Source organism: Schistocerca piceifrons, chromosome 8 (assembly GCF_021461385.2).
Source record: "Schistocerca piceifrons isolate TAMUIC-IGC-003096 chromosome 8, iqSchPice1.1, whole genome shotgun sequence".
Classification (NCBI taxonomy): Eukaryota; Metazoa; Arthropoda; class Insecta; order Orthoptera; family Acrididae; genus Schistocerca; species Schistocerca piceifrons.
The window spans coordinates 364,958,483-364,979,293 of record NC_060145.1 but is presented as its reverse complement, the minus strand read 5'-3'; the positions used below and the strand labels follow the sequence as shown (position 1 = coordinate 364,979,293).

General features: G+C 41.9%; 1 non-coding gene across 1 annotated transcript; it reads left to right on the top strand.

Annotated features, from left to right (window-relative positions):
* The first annotated feature begins 6,029 nt into the window (after positions 1–6,029).
* Positions 6,030–6,104, top strand: Trnas-cga. Its single transcript has one exon. It is a non-coding gene; the product is annotated as a tRNA-Ser (tRNA).
* The last annotated feature ends 14,707 nt before the right edge of the window (positions 6,105–20,811 follow it).

Genomic DNA, 20,811 nt, shown 5'->3' with positions numbered 1-20,811 from the left:
CACTGCAATTTTCCTGCATCTTCTCCATTACGCACATTCTCTCAGGCTGGTTCTACTTTTACTTGAATGGTATAACACATATACGTCTTCCGCATAACTTTAAACGTATAACTAAATTAATGGCCTAGCTAGTGCTTTTATAATATAAAAAATAAGAATTTGGTGTTTCCATTCACCTCGAAGAGATGGTGTGTAGAAACAGCAATGCCACTGCCATTATTTTTCTCCTGTATATTGGTCCTTGGTTTGATTTGGGAAACGTTGAAATCTGGTTTGGATCCAGGAAGATAAGAAACAAAATTTATCTGGTTAAAAAATTTTCGATAAAAAAATTAAAAATATTACTCGAAATGTGGTTCTTTATTCTTTTTCTATGTAAAGATTGTTGTAGTTCTAATTACTTAATTGTAATGATAGGTTTTGTTTTTTTGTTAATGCTTTACGTTATTGACATCATGTTTACAAACCCACAAGTCGTGATTCCAGAAGGAACGAAGAGCTTCTAGCTATATCTCCCTGACTGACGGCTCGTCTGTTAAAATAAATATCTTTAATTTTCAAAGAGACATCAACATAACTTTGGCCTTCTAAATAACAAATTTTCCATTCGTAACATGTCAATGTTAGCTTACTTTTTGCATATACTTTGCGCACAATGTACTATCCTGGATTGATAACAGTGCCAGGCAGTTCTACAGTTTCGTCAAATTCTTGCTCTTCTTCTTCAGAAACACACACTCTACATTTTAAATTAGTTGAAACACAAGTCACATTAAAGTATATCTCTTTTAACTTTTGGTAAATGAAAAGCAATTGAGATATTGCTTAGCATATACTACAACTAAAAAAATAAACAGTTTAGATTGGTATGTATAAATAACGTTCGAAGTACGAAAATCCGATGCTTGTCTCAGAGTGAACAAAACGTCAACTAATAGTGTCTCAAACATAGAAATACAATTTTTTCCTGTTAGGCTGGCACGCTACGAACATAGACAAACAAACCTTCGAATGATAATCACGACACGATTGCATAGATTGCATTGATTCCATCGCTTTTATACACCTTACTTTACGGAAACTTCCACTATTATAAATATCACAGATGTGAAATTCATGATACATATCAATCTCGTAATGAGCACAAATTGTATGGAATGCTTTCACCATTTTCGCGTTGTAAGTTATGTTGGTGGTTTACCAAAACCTTTTTGGATACCAGATTGTCAGACAGGGATGCCTGCGTTATCTATTGCCGTAGCAATGTAGGGCAACTAAACAGAATAGAGAATATACAGAAAGGAAAGCAGACGGCGGCTGTTTTGATTTGTATGGTGCTCTCGACGCCATATTGAAACCGAGTTCACTACTACGGCTCTAAATGGGCATTCATAGGAAGCCGAAGTAATATAACCGACCAAATGAAAATTTTCACGAAAGAAAACACTAATGAAATAAGTTGTGATACAGCTTGAGTTAAAAACGTATCAAATAAACTTTTAAATTCATTAATGTTCATATGTGCAATATGTGAATTGCCAATGCTTTCAGCCCCAGGTGGCTACAAAATCATTTTGTTCGTAAATATCGGTCTTTTCGTTGCAGCATTTTTTTTTTTTTACTTTACTTCTTAATTTTACTTTTCTGGGAATTTGAGCTCACAAATCAACTTCACTTCCAACAGAAGCAGCTATTACAGGACACGCTGCAGGAGTTTCAATGTTTGTGTCAGCACTTGAATTTTCATTCATGTTTTCAACCTGAAAGTAACAAATAGGTATTCTTTATTTGCACGTCTGCATGAACAGACATTAACGGCGATTGGCAACAGTTCGAAATTTATTCGAAATAAGTTGGCGTTTGCGGTTAGCCGAAGTGGTGACCACTCACGATAAATGCAAATCTGGGTTAGAGTCCGCGAGCCGACATATATTTTCACATATTACTAATAGGTAGAATATCTATACCTAAAGCAGCTGATGTCAGTGAATTTATTTGGAACTAACGAAGGGATTACTATGAATGAAGACAGTAGGCTGCATTAAAATTTAATTAATACAAATGTTTTGAATTAGGATTCGACCTTTATGTCCACTGTAACATATTGTACAATATATGTATCATATTCGTTTGGTAAATGATGACTGGTAAGTGTCGCAAATAAACCTATCTCGAGGTTTTCCTTACATATGTCATGTGTTTCAGTTTTTCCTTTATTAACTACTAGTGTGAATGTCTCCTCCTTCATCGTTTTCTTCCAACTGTAAATTCGTCAGTAAACATTGGTCACTGATTTGAGAAACTTGCGTCTACCGGCACGAACTGATCATGACAGTTGAAAGCTACCTCCAAGTGCCAGCGTCAGACAGCATGCTCGAATAAGTGCTTTAACTTTTATTTTCTCTAAACTGCAGTGTGATGTGGCTATTCTTCCAACTTTAAAAACAGTTTCAATATGTTAGCTACATTTAGTACAGAACAACATATCACCTCAAATTAACCAAACGTAATGTAGCCATTAACCACATTTCCACTGAAAATGCTTCAAATTTTATGCTGCAGAATACTACAATATTAAAAATCACGTTAACTGACCGATTTTGAAAATATAAAGACTTGACCCTCAAGCTGTGACGTGAAACTGTAAGATAACAAAGAAAGCAATTTTGTACCGCAGTCAGTTTCCTCTGAAACTAATGAGAGAAGTTATACAGTGTAGTGAAGAAACTGCATAAATGCGAAACAAGTTGTTTTTAACTCTTTACAGGTAAATGAGACCCTCTACCGAAAAACGAAATCCAGGAGTTGTCGAAACTTTGCTTATATAATAGATATAGTATTTTTTTACAGCTTCTACTGTTGACAACAAGAAAATCTAAAACCCAATTCTCCTTGTGTAATGCTATCAGCTGCTTTGGGGGGACCGTTCGTTACTTTTCTCTGTGGTCTTTTGTCTTACTACTGCTCACTGCATGTTTCCAACTTTAACAGCACATTAAACAACTGTTTACTTGTCGGTATGCGCAACAGATAAAAAGCAGAATTAATGACATAAATAAAACGCGTCTTTCCACATCTGGCTAAGGACGTTAATGTGTTCTTGGCTTCAAAATGGCGGGATTCGTGCATGCTCAACTAAATTTTGGTACATGGAGCCGGGTTTCCACTTTGTATACTCTCTATTTTTTATCCATGAAGAGGTGCCTGAAGTTTGTTCGGATCGCGTAGTTCTTAAATCGCTACATTGAAATGCAGGGATCCGTGTTGAAACTTGCGTCGCATGTACTGTTTTATCTTACCAGGTTATCAAGAATAGCAGAGGTCAGAAAGAAAGTTTGAAGCACTGCAGGTCGTCTCAGCAGGAGCCAATAGGTAGCGAGGCGGTAAACCTGTGTGTTGCGTGCTTTGTCCTACACCAACACGTGCGTCTGGTTACTGTGTCTCGTTTAAACCCTGGAATATAGAACGAGTGGAGTGGACTTAACGCCTACCTTCCGGCGGTGTCCGAGAAACTGTTAAGAAGTTGGCAGCACTGATGCAGTTACACAGTTGGTCGGAGACTTTGTTGGCGGCACCGCGGCTGCCCGCTGCAACTTGGGCGAACTCGGGCAAGAATAGAAAAGGTAAAAAAAAAAAAAAAAATGGAGATGCAGCACTAAGGCCAGAGACAGCAAGTGGGGAAAAAGTAGACGCTCTGAAAACTCGAGCTGCTGGTATCCTCCACGTGGCTTATCAAACACCGGCAGCAGACGTGACCGCATTTTCAAATCACTCTGTTATCTGCCATAGGCGCCGCCGTCGCACTCTGAGAGATGCTGTACGCAATAAGAACAATTAACGCCATGCGCACCAAGCTTTGGCACTGAGGGACTTCTGTTCCGTATTTCATTAATGATCGTTCACAAACTTCTCCGATATCGGAGCTGTCGATACCAGCCGTTGATATTGACCAATGAGCTCATAACAAGTCTCAAACTGCAACACGATATCAAAATAGCGGCCAATAAAATTAACCGCTCCTACGGACCGAAATACAGTCATAAGATACAGAATCCTACAAGTTCTAATAATAGATTATGACACTAATGGGATAACCGTATATTTTAGGAGTTTGGGAGAGGACAAACAAATGAATCGGAAAATACGAGGGCTGTCCAGAAAGTAAGTTCCGATCGGGCGCTAAATGAAAAATACAGTCAAAATCAGAAACATCTTATTTGCAGGAGTTTCCTACACTTTCCAGATACTTGTCTACATAGTCGCCGTTCCGACTTAGAGATTTGTCGGAGCGTTATACCAAATTTCCAACACCATAGTCATAGAAGGTAGCCGCCTGTGCTTTCCGATAATTCTCTACACTAGTCTATAGTACATAGCCTGCGCCCAAGTGTTGTCTTCGTATCCAGCGTTTCATGTGAACAGAGATGATACTCAGGACGAGCCAATTGGGGCTGTGTTGTGGGTGATCGAACACTTCCCATCGGAAAGGCTGCAGGAGCGTCTTCACTGCCCCTGCAGAGTGCGGCATAGAATGGCCATGACGAAAGAAGCGCGTGGCAGCTGTGTTAGGTGGCTGCATTCATTAAGGCGAAGCCTCTCAGCGGACCCTCATACTTGGCGGGAGGCATCGTTGCTCTAGGCATCTTTCCTCGCTTACAGTACACTCACAACTGAAAAGAGAATCTCGATGCGATCGACGATCATACTAAAGACACTACCCAACACATCTGTGCAAAGCTTCATCGGGTTCTCACAGTGGTGTCCATTTCGCGACCGATGGGAACTTACTTTCTGGTCAACTCTCGTACAATAGAACCATGTTCAAAAGGAAAGAAAACAGAGAATCATGAAAGAATGATTGGTTTTAGGGAAGTAAGAAACCAAATTATTGGGAACAGACTTTAACAGGTATCGAAACATCACGTACTTAGCCCAACTTAAGGATCGTTACCACTTCAAGAAACGAAAAACCGAAAGCAATACCAAAAATGCAAAAATGCAAAAATCACGGCAATTAATGACACACACGACTGAATAAGTACTTGTAGTTTTGTGCGAAGAATGAGGTACCGTTGCATTGTTGGTACCTCACGACTGTGCCATAAGCAAACGCAGTCGCTGCCAGAAGCAACGGCGAGTGAGTGACGGCGGTGTAGCCGCACTCAGCAGACTATCCAAACGCTACCTCGTCAGCTGCCTGAATTATCGCGCACTGCCGTTTAGCCAAGTCTGCAGTCATCGTCGAACCGGACTTCATCATCTCTCTACTGAGCCAGCAGTGTGACAGTCATATTAGGCTGAACGCTGCATAAATGTTTATCGTCTGCTGCGCTTTGTGAGAAGAGACTCGTATTTTGTTCCCCACGATGTGACACATTGATGTTCAGCGACAGTAATAAATACTGTGTTATTTCGTCCGGTACATCACTTGATGTATGTTATTAATAGAGATTAGGTTGTCGGCAGTAACTTCCTATAACTCCAAGGTTACACATGTACTTCATTAATAGTATTCCGTCTTCAGACAGGATATTTTTAAAACTTCCTGGCAGATTAAAACTGTGTGCCCGACCGAAACTCGAACTTGGGACCTTTGCCTTTCGCGGGCAAGTGCTCTACCATCTGAGCTCCTGAAGCACGACTCACGCCCGGTCTTCACAACTGTACTTCTGCCAGTATCTTGTCTCCTACCTTCCAAACTTTACAGAAGCTCTCCTGCACGCGTGAGAGCATTAGCATTAATCTTCCTTCTGTTACTCGTATACAATGAAAACGGCTTGTCTGTAGTTACAACACAGGTGCCATAATTCCTGTTTGGTAGAACTCCAATTGCAAATGTACGAAAACATATTATATCTCTCTCGTTATAGCTCTCAAGTCCTTCAAGAGGTGAATCACCTCCTCGTAATATAGCAATAGTCAACCAAGAATTGCCAGTAACTACCTCGCAGGAGAGCTTCTGTAAAGTTTGGAAGGTAGGAGACAATATACTGGCAGAAGTAAAGCTGTGAGTAGCGGGCGTGAGTTGTGCTTCGGTAGCTCAGTTGGTAGAGCACTTGCCCGCGAAAGGCAAAGGTCCCGAGTTCGAGTCTCGGTCGGGCGCACAGTTTTGATCTGCCAGGAAGTTTCATATCAGCGCACACTCCACTGCAGAGTGAAAATCTCATTCAGGATATTTTTATTTTCTAATTGCATTCCAATGTACGAGTATTTCAAACCTACAACTCCAGTTGCAAGGATTATATAGAAAAAACGAGCTTAAGCTTTTCACTTGCGTTTGATCACGTAACTTTCGTTTTATGCTGTGGTAACAAACTTCCACATTGCATCAAGTTTTAAACGATTTAGAGTCTCTATGAGACTAGTACATGGCAGCCTTCCATTACAAACTGCAGTATCAGAACTGATCTTTCTCAAGTATATCATCATTTTTTGTTTCCATATTCTGATACGACAAGCTTGAGTACTCTGACTAATCGTCTAATACTTTTACTGACTATCGGGAAGTTCTTACTTCAGTAATTTGATGAGAATGTAGTTCTGGACTATAAGGCTACATTACCCGTTTCATTTAATTTTGACACCTACTGAAATAATTTCACGTTTAGTATACGGACTTCTGTTACCTTATTTGAGCTCAGGTAATCGAGTTCTCTGCCAATTTATATCCTCATGAAGGGTTTAACTTTCCCGTGTAAAATAAAAATTATAATATTTTTGTTAATATCTTAACTCATGAAAACTGATAAATTTTGACCTAAGCAGCGCTGCGCCATGGCGCTGTGAAATCAATCTGAATCTGTCCGTGAGAAATAAACTGAAACATTCTTAGCTCATGATTGTGTCGCCGGATGACGCTGTCTATATATCTGCTAGAAAATGGCAGAGTTTAATGAAATGCTGGCCTATCTACTATTACTAGACAACATTTGTCTGAGATCTGAATTATTAGAAACACTGACTTTGCTTCTTGCCATAGCTGCACAGCTGGTCGTCTGATTACTAAAGAACACATGACTATGATCAGAGGAAATTTCTGAAATATTTAAATTTTAATAAATGACTGGATCGGGACTGCCAATGACTTAATGCAAAATTATTCCTTCCTTTTTTTGTTGACTGGTAAAAATTATATTCAGAAAATCTTTTACATTATTGATAAAGATCTGCAGTCCATTATCTGAAAAACTGAATATTACAAATCTGGGTCAACTGGTGTTGACGAATCAGAGAAGACTGAAACAAATTCATATTAACATGTCAGAAAAGTGGCTTAACTACGAGCATTCCAATAAAAATAATAAAATATACCTTACAATACATTGCTATGAACTGCGCTGTATCAGCGACAGACTACAACTGCACTGTAGCAGCGAGCGACTGCAACTACTCTGCAACAGGGTGCAACTGCAACAACTGCCGAGAATGCCCTTACCTGCGACTCTATTGCAGCAAAGATATTTTCTGTCGCAGACAGCGCGTGAGCAATACATCGAAATTACATTTGCTTCAGCAGGGGGCTGAACCTCTTACAAGGGATTACCTCCATATTGGATATCAAATTCCGTCTCCTCTTACATCACTCTCTGCGGCAGTTCAACTTCATTGTACAGGCCACTGAAGTGCTTATGTCAACTGTCTACCCGTTGTACTGCATCTACGAGAGGTTTTCTGTCGATCATAGCAGATTGACACGTTTACTATGGACTCCAAAATGTTGCGTTCAATTATTTAACTAATAACAAAGTTCTACTGGTCAATGAGATAAAATGGAGAAATGAGAGAAATGAATAGAATGATTGACAGGAAGATGTCAGAGAAATAGAAGAACCGAAGTTTTAAGGATGAGTCAGAGAAAAATGGATAAACCTGGAAAAAGAACAATAGTATTGTAAGGAACAAGTTCGAAAATAAAAAAAAAACGGACAATTTCTTACAAAACCAGCAACCAGTTACACAAAACAAATTTTATTTCTGTCTGTTTCAGGCAGCTAGTGCCTTATTCAGAACTAAAACTGTAATTTAAACAAATGAGCCCTCGGTCACTAATAATTTTAGTCTTATTGACAAGGATTCAACACTTCTAAGAGTGCCTTCATCAGAATTATAACAATTAAAATGGCCTATAACGTAGTTACAAATTTATAGGAAAAGACATTTTTATATAAAAATGTAATGTTATTTTAATTGCTTTAATTCTGATGAAGGGACTTCTAAGTGTTGAATCCTGGTCAATAAGACTAAAAATAATAGTGACCGAGGGTTAACTTGTTTCAATTTTAATTTAGATATGGTCACTGAACCAAGCAGCCATGTTTAAAATTTTCCTTATTCCGAACATAAGAACTATCGCATTATTCGCGAGTGTAAACAATAAATTGGTGTAGGTATGGATATATTACTATAGTCGCAACTGTAGTTGCCGTAGAACAAATATGGCACAAAGAAACCCAAAAACAAATGCGCCTGTGAAAGAAACCACACAACATGTGCGCTTGTGCACGTTTTATTTGATTTCATTGTACCTAACTACAGTTGTACGGCAACTACAGTTGCGACTACAGTAATATGCTTCATACACCTGTTTATTTTTGGCAGTCCCTAATAATTCGAAAATTCTACCCTTCTGAAGAGGGGCATAGGTTGTGTAACCGATCATTAAATAAAATTTCTTCTGTGAAACTGCTTGCTGTAGTTTCCAGCTGCTACTGTTACAGTTTCTGAGGATGCGTAAGGTACTAAAAATATCAAAGAAACTCCATTTTGAAAAATCAAAGATCAACGCCAAGTAACTGGTTTTATTGCATTTATGAACACCTGCAAGATATTGGCATTAGCAAGAAATTGTAGACAGAACGAAGTACAAATACAAAATTAAGAGGTTTCAAAGATAAAGTAGTTTCAGAAAAATGTGGAAGAAAATGGACAACAGAAGAGAGAAAAAGAAAACGTTGAAGCGGTAATGGAGAAAGTGCAAAGCTAGCTTAGTGGATTAAACGTTTTTCTTGGCTTTTCTGTAGCGAACGAAGTAGGTAGCAGGAAGTGAGGTACAGAACACACCCAGTTTGTTACCAGTGTCGTAAAAATACTCGTAAAGGTTTATGAGGACTGGTAGTAATATGTGGTTGTCTGTGCGTCACGAAAACGCAATCATTTGCCCCAGGTGAATAGTGACGTAAGATGTACGATTTTCCTTCTGAGTCGTCATTGTGCTGTTCTGCGACTTGGAGTGTATTTTCAGCCCCGCCTAACCGCTGTCTGCGTCGGATATTCACGCGGAAGCAAAGCGAGGACTAGGTACGCCCACAGCAGTGCAGAAGCAAGTGACACGGAAACGCGAGGTGGACGCGAGTCGTAAATATCACGGACCGTTAGCCCTCGGTTTTGGCGATCTCGCCGGGACCGCCCCGTGTCAAAGAGACGAGCAGCGGTGCTCCGCGGGTAGCGGTCGGCAGCAGCGGCAGTTTTTTCACGGTCGGCGGCTCGCAGTCAAAGCGCTGGCTGGCCACCCGCGGTAGGGCTCAGGTCCAAATGTCAGCAGCAGCGGCAGACCGCGCCTAACGCGATGCGCATGGGCCCTCACTTCTCACCTGTCAGAGGGGAACCCCCGATATACCAAAGCACGCTGAGGAACAAATTTAGGTGAAAATGGGAGCAGTGAAAAGTGTGCTTCACACTTTCTTTTCACTTCGATGTCAGTCGCTAATATCAATCAGACACAAAAACAATTTTCGGTAAGAGCACGTTCCCTCCAAGTCAATGAAATCGATTTCAGTAACTTAAAGAAAGAAATTCGAGAGTGAGAGTCATATAATATGACTGTGGAGAGCTGGAGGATGCTTTGGAGTGTACTTTATTTTCTAAATTTTCCGTTTATAGAACTCGATAGATACCATAAGTAATTCAATGCCATAAGCAGTGCTGCAGATTAGAGATTGGATTAGATTAGTACTTGTTCCATAGATCATGAATACGACACTTCCTAATGATGTGGAACGTGTCAGGTTAATAAAAAGTGTCTATAGAAGATATTACATTACACAAACTATTACAAGACACTTAATATTTTTAATTTTTTTGTGTAGGTTGGGGAAATTACCCAATTACCCACTTACTATATCCAAAAATTCATCTAATGAATAGAAGGAGTTGCCATTAAGAAATTCCTTTAATTTCCTTTTAAATGCTATATGGCTATCTGTCAGACCTTTGAATCTATTAGGTAAGTGACCAAAGGCTATTGTGAAGCATAATTTACCACCTTCTGAGCCGAGGTTAGATTTAACCTTGAGAAGTGAAGATCATCCTTACTCCTAGTGTTGTAGCACTGTACACTGCTGTTACTTTTGAATTCGTTCGGATTGTTAATAACAAATTTCATAAGTGAATATATATTCTGAGGCTACAGTGAAGATCTCTAGCTCTTTAAATGTCTGCAGGATGATCTTGGATGAACTCCAGCAATTATTCTGATTACACGCTTTTGTGCAATGAACATTCTTTTACTCAACGATGAGATACCCCAGAATATGATGCCATACGAAAGCAGAGAATGAAAATAGGTGTGGTAAGCTAATTTACTGAGGTGTATATCGCCAAAATTTGCCATGACCCTAATAACATAGGTAGGTGAACTCAAATGTTTCAGCAGATCCTGAGTGTGTTTTTTCCAGTTCAACCCCTCATCAATGCATACACCTAGAAATTTTGAATATTCTACCTTAGCTACCGATTTCTGATCGAAGTCTATATTTATTAATCGTGTCATTCCATTTACTGTGTGGAACTGTATGCACTGTGTTTTGTCAAAGTTTAATGAGAGCCCATTTGCAGAAAACCACTTAATGATTTTCTGAAAAATATCGTTTACAGTTTCACCAGTTAATTCTTGTCAGTTGGGTGTGATAGCTATACTTGCGTCGTCGGCAGAAAGTACAAGCCTTGCATCTTCGTGAATATGGAATGGCAAGTCATTAATACACTCCTGGAAATGGAAAAAAGAACACATTGACACCGGTGTGTCAGACCCACCATACTTGCTCCGGACACTGCGAGAGGGCTGTACAAGCAATGATCACACGCACGGCACAGCGGACACACCAGGAACCGCGGTGTTGGCCGTCGAATGGCGCTTGCTGCGCAGCATTTGTGCACCGCCGCCGTCAGTGTCAGCTAGTTTGCCGTGGCATACGGAGCTCCATCGCAGTCTTTAACACTGGTAGCATGCCGCGACAGCGTGGACGTGAACCGTATGTGCAGTTGACGGACTTTGAGCGAGGGCGTATAGTAGGCATGCGGGAGGCCGGGTGGACGTACCGCCGAATTGCTCAACACGTGGGGCGTGAGGTCTCCACAGTACATCGATGTTGTCGCCAGTGGTCGGCGGAAGGTGCACGTGCCCGTCGACCTGGGACCGGACCGCAGCGACGCACGGATGCACGCCAAGACCGTAGGATCCTACACAGTGCCGTAGGGGACCGCACCGCCACTTCCCAGCAAATTAGGAACACTGTTGCTCCTGGGGTATCGGCGAGGACCATTCGCAACCGTCTCCATGAAGCTGGGCTACGGTCCCGCACACCGTTAGGCCGTCTTCCGCTCACGCCCCAACATCGTGCAGCCCGCCTCCAGTGGTGTCGCGACAGGCGTGAATGGAGGGACGAATGGAGACGTGTCGTCTTCAGCGATGAGGGTCGCTTCTGCCTTGGTGCCAATGATGGTCGTATGCGTGTTTGGCGCCGTGCAGGTGAGCGCCACAATCAGGACTGCATACGACCGAGGCACACAGGGCCAACACCCGGCATCATGGTGTGGGGAGCGATCTCCTACACTGGCCGTACACCACTGGTGATCGTCGAGGGGACACTGAATAGTGCACGGTACATCCAAACCGTCATCGAACCCATCGTTCTACCATTCCCAGACCGGCAAGGGAACTTGCTGTTCCAACAGGACAATGCACGTCCGCCTGTATCCCGTGCCACCCAACGTGCTCTAGAAGGTGTAAGTCAACTATCCTGGCCAGCAAGATCTCCGGATCTGTCCCCCATTGAGCATGTTTGGGACTGGATGAAGCGTCGTCTCATGAGGTCTGCACGTCCAGCACGAACGCTGGTCCAACTGAGGCGCCAGGTGGAAATGGCATGGCAAGCCGTTCCACAGGACTACATCCAGCATCTCTACGATCGTCTCCATGGGAGAATAGCAGCGTGCATTGCTGCGAAAGGTGGATATACACTGTACTAGTGCCGACATTGTGCATGCTCTGTTGCCTGTGTCTATGTGCCTGTGGTTCTGTCAGTGTGATCATGCGATGTATCTGACCCCAGGAATGTGTCAATAAAGTTTCCCCTTCCTGGGACAATGAATTCACGGTGTTCTTATTTCAGTTTCCGGGAGTGTATATATTAAGAACAGCCGAGGACCCAAGACCGAACCTTGCGGCACCCCATTCTTGTTTGTCCCCCAGTTTGAGAATTCACCAGTTTTTTGCGTTTTATGTGAACTGATTATTTAAACTTACTGCACTCTTCCAGTTAGGTATGATTTAAACCATTTGAGCATTGTCCCATGCATACGACAGTACTTGAGCTTATCTAGAAGTATGTAGGAGAATACGATGGGAGACAGCTGCAAGCTTGGCTAAAACGAAGGCAGTGGTGACGAGTGGCCCATATCACGCAGCAGTGAATCGTGAGGATGGAGAGATGTACGCGAGCCTTGAGCAGGTTTATCATATTTCCAAGTGAAAAAACTTGGTTGGGGATTACAAAAAATCCTTATGTGACCCTCAATGCCGTACTTTCTTTTATAAAAAAGTAGCAAAAAAGGCATTCAATATTTTCTAAACACATTAACAAGTTGTCTAGAGAAAAGAAGTTAATAGCTACAAAACAAATTTTAGTTTTTCCGTGGTTACCTGCATCAGTAGGAACGTTAAAAAATAAACTCTTTGCAACTGAAATTTTAGTGGAGGTAAACACTCAAATGCTGCTATCTTCGAATTAGTTTCATTGTAGGTTTACAGAAATAATTCACTGATTCTTCGTAATGTGCCTTGTGCTTCTTTGCTTTTCTGTGCTATTAGTTCCATAATATCTGATTTTCCATGTTACATAGAGAAGAAACGCGTGGAAGTAAATAAACTTAAAATGAACCTAGTAATAAGCTGTATATAAGATACAGGTCACGCATAGACACAGGACGCAAAGCTGCAGGCTCCGCCTGCCTTGTTTTCTTGCACATAATTATTTATATCTGTACCTGCACTTCAAGGATTCCGCCTCATTTTCAGTTCTTCCCTCTCGTAGAAACTAAAAGTCGTATAGGTAATTTTCCATAAATTTGAATGCACAATTGTCTTTAGGCGTATTCGAAACGTTGTCTTCAATCACAGCACGTAATATCAGTGACACGACGCGAGGTACGCTTCCCTAGAGGAATGTAGCTTAAGATCACATCGGAGTGCCACTACAGACCACGATCACTTGTGGTGTTGCCAATCCGTTTTTATCACTCCAGTTTATGTTGAGCTGCAATTTCAGTACGCTACATTACAACTGACATCACAGACCAAGAAGTCCAAGAATTGTTCTTTTTGATGTTATAGAAGTTCGTATCCGATGGTTGAAATAGAACATTAAAAACCGTGTAGAACCCGAACAAACCTGGCGATTCGGTAAACCTACTCTTCAGAGTGGCTGTCAATACGTAGGGGAAACAAGAGTGTCCTGGCACTGAAGTCAGAACTTTCTTTATTAAATGATAGTTATTAAAGACCTTGTCTGACATAGAAAGTGATAGGAAGAGCGTGCGGGTCATCCGGACTTTAATGCCATAATATCGCTATGCAGTAAGCCAGTTAATTCAGTAAATAAACTAATACAGCTAAATTATGAAAGATGTACGAAGAGCTAAGAAGTTTTATGATGTAAGCAGGAGATTTCGGCCACACACAAGTCTCCACATTCGGCAGCAAGATGTACTCTGGGCCTGTTCATATCTCACAGTCGGCTTTACTATGCTCTCGAATTTCATTAACTTTTTGAGATGAGTCGATTCAATTAAATAGCAATTTACGGCGTTTGCTAATAAACGCGTTATATTTGCGCACGGGGACTTACACCGACGAGCCAAAACATTATTACCTCCTGCTTAATACATTACTTGTCCGTCGTTGGAACGAAAAACATCACTGATTCTCCGAATCAGTGATCCGACATTTTGTTTGTAGGCTTTAGGAGGTATGTCGCTTTACGTATCTAGGCATAGGTCATTTAATTCACGAAAATAACGGGCCGCTGATCTGTGTACGCGGTAATAGCACCGGATCGCGTTGCAGACGTGTTCCACGGCATTTTCATCAGGCCTATTTGGTCTCTTAGACATCAACGTGATTTCACTATAATGCTCCTCAAACCACTGTAGCATGATTCTGGCGCAGAGACCCGGACAATAATGCTGCTGAAAGATGGCGTAACCATCGGGGCAGACAGCAAGCATGAAGGGATGAAGGTGATTTGCAACTGGCAGTGTGTCTTCGATTGCTACCACAGGACCCACGAAAGTGCAGGAGAATGTATCCAATAGCATAATACTCCTCCCACCAGCCTGCGCCTGTGGCGCGCTGAACGTTTCGAGCTGCCATTCACCTCGATGACGCCGTTTGTGGAGACGACCATCGAACTAGTGTAGCATAAATGCGATGCACCTGAAGATTCGACACGTTTCCATTTAACGACGGTCGAATCCCGATATGCCTTGCCAACTTTAGCCGTAACTGACTATTTCGTTGTGTCAAACGTAAGTGTCGTGTGACTAGGGCCTCCCGTCGGCTAGACCGACCGCCGGCTGCAAGTCTTTCGATTTGACGCTACTTTGGCGACTTGCGCGTCGATGGGGATAAAATGATGATGATTAGGACAACACAACAACCTGTCCCTGAGCGGACAAAATCTCCGACCCAGCCGGGAATCGAACCCAGGCCCTTAGGATTGACATTCTGTCTTGCTGACCACACTTTTTTTTTCGATGTAGTTCGTTGTGTTCGGTCTGGGCGGATGTCACAAGACATGTGTTAAAGTTGATCGTTGATGCCGTGACTCAGTTTTTTTTATTACAGAGAGCATGCAGCCCTCTGACCGAACACGCTGAGCTACCGTGCCGGCATCACTCAGCTACCGGGGGCGGACGTCGTTGCGTCAACCTGTGAACACTTAGCGGTGGTCAGTTTCGGAGCTCCATGTTCAACAGTGCGATGAACAGTATGCTCTGAAACATCTCTGTATGCGCCAGCGTTGTGCTCTTTCGGCAGAGATGCCACAGACCACTTCTGTCCTAGCTTACATAGCAGACAAGTCTCCGAACCCGACGTTCTGTGGAGATAAGTGGACGTCCCAATATTCAGCGCCAAGTAGTAGTCTGACTGTCCTTCTACCTCTTTCCGTAGATTTTCACGACAGCACGTGATCGTTACACGAGCTTCGCCATTTTATACATACTCTTTCACAGGTTTTCCGTAATAATAATCTACGCTTTGTCAAAGCCTCTCATGTAAATCGTTTTCCCCATTTCATGTGATCGCCAGTCAGTTTCTTCTCCGCTTACATACATTTGTTACTGTGTCACGTGCCCACAACACCACCAGGTGACATCCAACGTCGCTGTGGGCAATGCTCATAATGTTTTTGGTTTATCTGTGTATTTATAATAAATTAGCTAGCCGATCATCCACTTATAATCACAGGAAGCTTGCTTGGATCTTTGGAAGGATAAAATATGCACCAAGAGCTGAATCGAGACAATAACTATGAGAGACTTGCAGAAAAATGGCAGGAGAAAGTCTATACGCTATTTCATTAAGATAATCCATGAAAGGATTAGCCTAACTAGTGAAGTCTAGGGTGGGAAGACAGACTAGTTATACAGTATGTGACCTATACCATCCCGTCGCAGGCGTAGCTAAACTGAGAAACTTTTATACTGGTTTAGTACAGCGAGGGGAATTTGCAAACGGGCACTTGGCTTCATCTGCTACTGAATGTGGGATACAAGAGACCTCGCGCCGTGACGATGTTCATGTCTAATGAATTCAGAGTACAATCGAACTTTTTTACTGCACATGGCTTTGAAGAATAAAGGCTTTTTAATTGTGGTAGAAGTTGCACAATATACATCAAAATGGTAAAATATTATGAAGGAAAATGAAAGAAAATGTGATTCATAATTTACATACCTTACGTAATTGAACAAAATAGAAAAAAACTTCAACAGTCACATTGCGGCGGTCCTTTGGAATGTCCCCATTTGACAATGTTGTGCCTGTATTTAACACCGTATTGTCTTAAACTGTTCAGTGAGCTCTAGATGCGACAATCCGAAGTACCTCTAGACGAAAGCCAATCAGGGGGTAGAATACACATCTGACGTTGGTCAAATGTAGTTGCCCACAGGTATCTCAGGCAGCGCGTGGAGACATATGTCTGACGTTGGACTGAGGAAATTCCTTCTGGATTTCTACCTATATCTGGGTGCCTATCGATTGGGTGTAAACGATTTAGTTAACCTTTTCCTTTGTTATGCTGCTACTTCACGACGTATATCAGATGGTACCATATCAGACAAGCCATTTTTGTTTGTTTCTTCAACGGCTCCGACTTCCTCGAAATTCGGTATAGAAACTTGCACTGTGCAATAACGTTTCTGTTATTTTCATGAAACCGTTGTTTTGTGTCATGCTGGAGGTCGTTTGAGGCATTATAAGTTGAAGAGCATCATAAACTAAGATACATCACTAAACAAACTCTCAGGTGATGTAGCCTCTTTTTAATCAGATTTGTGAACTGGTCTAGGTAGGCTACTGGTTCTGTGTAATTCCTTGAGGTAAAAAGCCTAATATCTCAGGAGTTAACAGACTATCCGTCACAGAGGCCAAGTGGCACAAAAGTAAGCTTTCATATTCTTATCAAAGATCACGTAGGAGTGAAATAGGACAAGGTTTTGGGGGTTGACGATTCTCTCCCAGGTTTCAAGATGGCAAATACTTTACTTTTGAGTCGTATTTTCGGTACTGATTCTGTCGCGGGTGGTTATAACAGTATTTGACAAGATTAAAAAGTACAGCAGAGATTCTGCGTATGTGCGAAACGTCCTTGGTGAGTTTCTGTAGTTGTGCGGTACACAGGTAAGACTGTTCCCATAAATCATCAATGATAGTGGCTTTTGCACGGGAACCTGGCGCCCAGATACGGTCCATCGGGTTCAGATCAGGCAAGTTTGGTGACCTAGCAAGGTAATCAGGGTGACCGGACTCATGTGGTCCGTAACAATTTTCGCTTAGTCCACAGCTGTCACTACCCTGTCGATTACTAACACAGGTCAAATGGAAATCCAGGTGAATTTTCAAATGGTTCAAATGGCTCTGAGCACTATAGGACTTAACGTCTGAGGTCATCAGTCGTCTAGACTTAGAACTAACCTAAGGACATCACACACATCCATGCCCGAAGCAGGATTCGTACCTGCGACCGTGGTAGCAGCGCGGTTCCGAACTGAAGCGCCTAGAACCGCTCGGCCACAACGGCCGGGTGGTGAATGTTCCCTGGAGCTTGTGTTCAAATATTTAACTGTGTGTGAAATCTTATGGGACTTAACTGCTAAGGTCATCAGTCCCTAAGCTTATACACTACTTAACCTAAATTATCCTAAGGACAAACACGCACACCTATGCCCGATGGAGGACTCGAACCTAAGCCGGGACCAGCGCCTAAGTCCGCTCGGCTAATCCCGCGCGGCTCGACTTGTGTCCGTGCCGCAGTTCATACTGCAGCCTTGCACATGATCATCGAAATATTTTAACATGGTACGTGGTTTGTCCGATCAAGGGTTGGGCGTCCACTCCTCTTCGCACGCCCCAGATCGGAGGTTTGCATTTCCTGTAAACCAGTATAGACGACGATCTGTGATAAATCTTACAGGAAAGTACAGTGCTGGTGTACGTACAAGTATTTCGGAGTACAACGTTTACTGCACATTAATGAACATAGGATTCCGCAGTAGACGAGCCCCATGTGTTCCCATCTTGACCCAACGATATCACAAGTTATAATTATAGTTAGCATGGAATCATCGACACCGGAAAGTGGAACGTGTCACCCCGAGGCATTATTGACGTTTCTTGTAACATTTGGTCGATAGCCGTGTTCAGACGCCGTCTTCCAGGTGAAACAAGCAGTGCACCACGGAGGTAAGCTAGAGTGGCAATATTATGCAACTGAGAACACTTAATGGCACTTCCATGGAACCTGTGTTAGCAATCAAAGGCACTGTCACAGCTACGGACTATGTGGACACTGAATCTTCCTGGCAGATTAAAACTGTGTGCCGGACGGGGACTCGAAATCGGGACCTTTGCCTTTCGCGGGCAAGTGCTCTACTGACAGAAGTAAATCTCTGAGGACGGGGCGTGAGTCGTGCTTGGGAGGCTCAGATGGTAGAGCACTTGCCTGCGAAAGGCAAAGGTCCCGAATTCGAGTCTCGGTCCGGCACACAGTTTTACTCTGCCAGGAAGTTTCATATCAGTGCACACTACGCTGCAGAGTGAAAATCTCATTATGTGGACACTATTGCGGACCCACTTGCAGCTCTTCACGCCTGACGACTTCCCGGTAGCTTCCAGCAGGATAACGCTCCCTGCTACTGTGCCACAATCGCGCTACTGTGGTTTAAGAAGGTATATAAAGAAATATTGATTATATCTTGGCCGCCGGATTTTCCTAATCTGAACACGTTAGCGAACATCTTCGAAGTTATAGGGCCCCACCTCCGCGCCCGTAAACCTCCGTCCCGTAATTTGCGGGTATTGTACGTAGATGTCTGGCACGAAGTACTTCTGGACACCTACAAGGATTTGTCGGGTCCAGGCCTCTCAGAATCACGGCTGTATTGTCTTCTAAAGGTGAACCAAAACACTAGTAAGACGATCTTAACATTTTGCCTCATAAATGTACTCTACTAACCCCAAAAAAATACAATTAGTGCACATATTGTATAACCAGTTTCGAACAATGGTTATAGCCTTCTCGCAACATGTGGTCTCTGCGTAACTCAATATTAAAATAAAGTGCACAGAAATGTTATTCGGATATCATTAAAGACTTTGTAATCCCTCACAGTTTGGTTTAGCTATGCAGTTTGCTTGTAAAGAATGGATGTAGGTATTATTCCATATTGTACATTTGCTTTCTGTTTACAAATCAGTCGTTCAGTTGTTTATGTGTTCCTCTGGTTACGGCTACAATTTCAAATGGATGTAAGTACAACTGCAAGAAATGGCTTGTCAGGGTAATTGTTTATTTACTCCTTTGTTTGTACGACTAACTCATCAAGCTTCAATCGTCTTAATGATTAACAGCTGGAGTCTTTCGCTTCCCATATACAGTTACCGCACAAAGCATTTATGGAACGCTTTTTCTGAAAACGACCTGTATGTTGTTACGGTATTTTGACAGGAAAAGATGTTTTTGTGTAAACTGGTCATTGACATGTGACATATGTAAGTACGAAAATCGCAAGTAATGAAAAATAAACATTGAAACTGATTTTATTAGTCAATGAAAACGACACATATTCGAGAAACAGGAAATCAACCTCTACAATATACACACTGAGGTATACTGTCTTTATCATCTTATACGACAAATATTTCCTTTTGGTATGTGCTAGAAAAAATGTACTTGCGCAACAGCCAGTTCGTTTTAGAAGATACTGGAATGTACATAATTGTAAGTAGCTATATGTGATACATTTTTCTAATCAGCAGGTTGAGATACTCTTCCGCAAAGAGTTTGCATTAGACGGAACAGTTGGTAAACAGCGACTATGGACATACAAGTTTCATGGCTGCTACCCGAATTGATACACTTTGCAGAAACGTAAGACGAATCGTCCTGATATCAAGGGGCATATGGCATAGTCCTGGAAATTGCAAAGAAATTTTATAAATCACGTTTTCAATGATAAAGTAGCGAAATCAAAACAGAATTTTGTCCGTATATGACTCTACTTTTCTAAAAATTCGGACGAGTCCAACTATGCACTAAGCAGAGATAGGTTTCTTTCTACGTTGGTGTATTGTATTAAAATGCATTTAAATCGGCGTTCCGTGATAATTACCCTCAGTATCTCTATGGCATTAAACATATGATCGAGAAATTGTCTCCGGCACAAGTAAGAGGTCGCAACATGAAAAATAAGAACTGAAACAGACGGTATATAGAAACCTATGATGATAAAACTCTTTTACGTGCAGCAACCAAAGAAAAGTCTACTGAAGCATTCAATACACGTATATTTTAGCGAAATAATTCAATGTCAAATACGTCCTAACAGAGAATGAAGATAAACAGTGGTTTATATAGTTTCTTACAGAGATCGTTAGAGCAAAGACTTTTAGATGTCACATCAATTGTAACACTGCTGTGAGACCAATTGAGCACACAGAAAAAGGTCCCCCAAAATAAACGAAAACTGTGATAAGAATTTCATATTTTCGCATACCTTGCACTATGAATACAGCATTACACGAAACAAAACACTCACGTCAATTACTCACCGCCAGTATGAAGAGCTTAAGGGAATGTGCCGTAACTGAATAGATGTATCAGTTTGGTATCAGGTGTATCCCATGGTGCAAAGTACTCACCTGAAACGACAAAAGAAATATGCTTTAGCTTTAAGCAAAGAGAAAAGAAATGTTGCGACGACACATACAATTTGTAATGGTTGTTCTGGAATTAGAATATATGACACGGA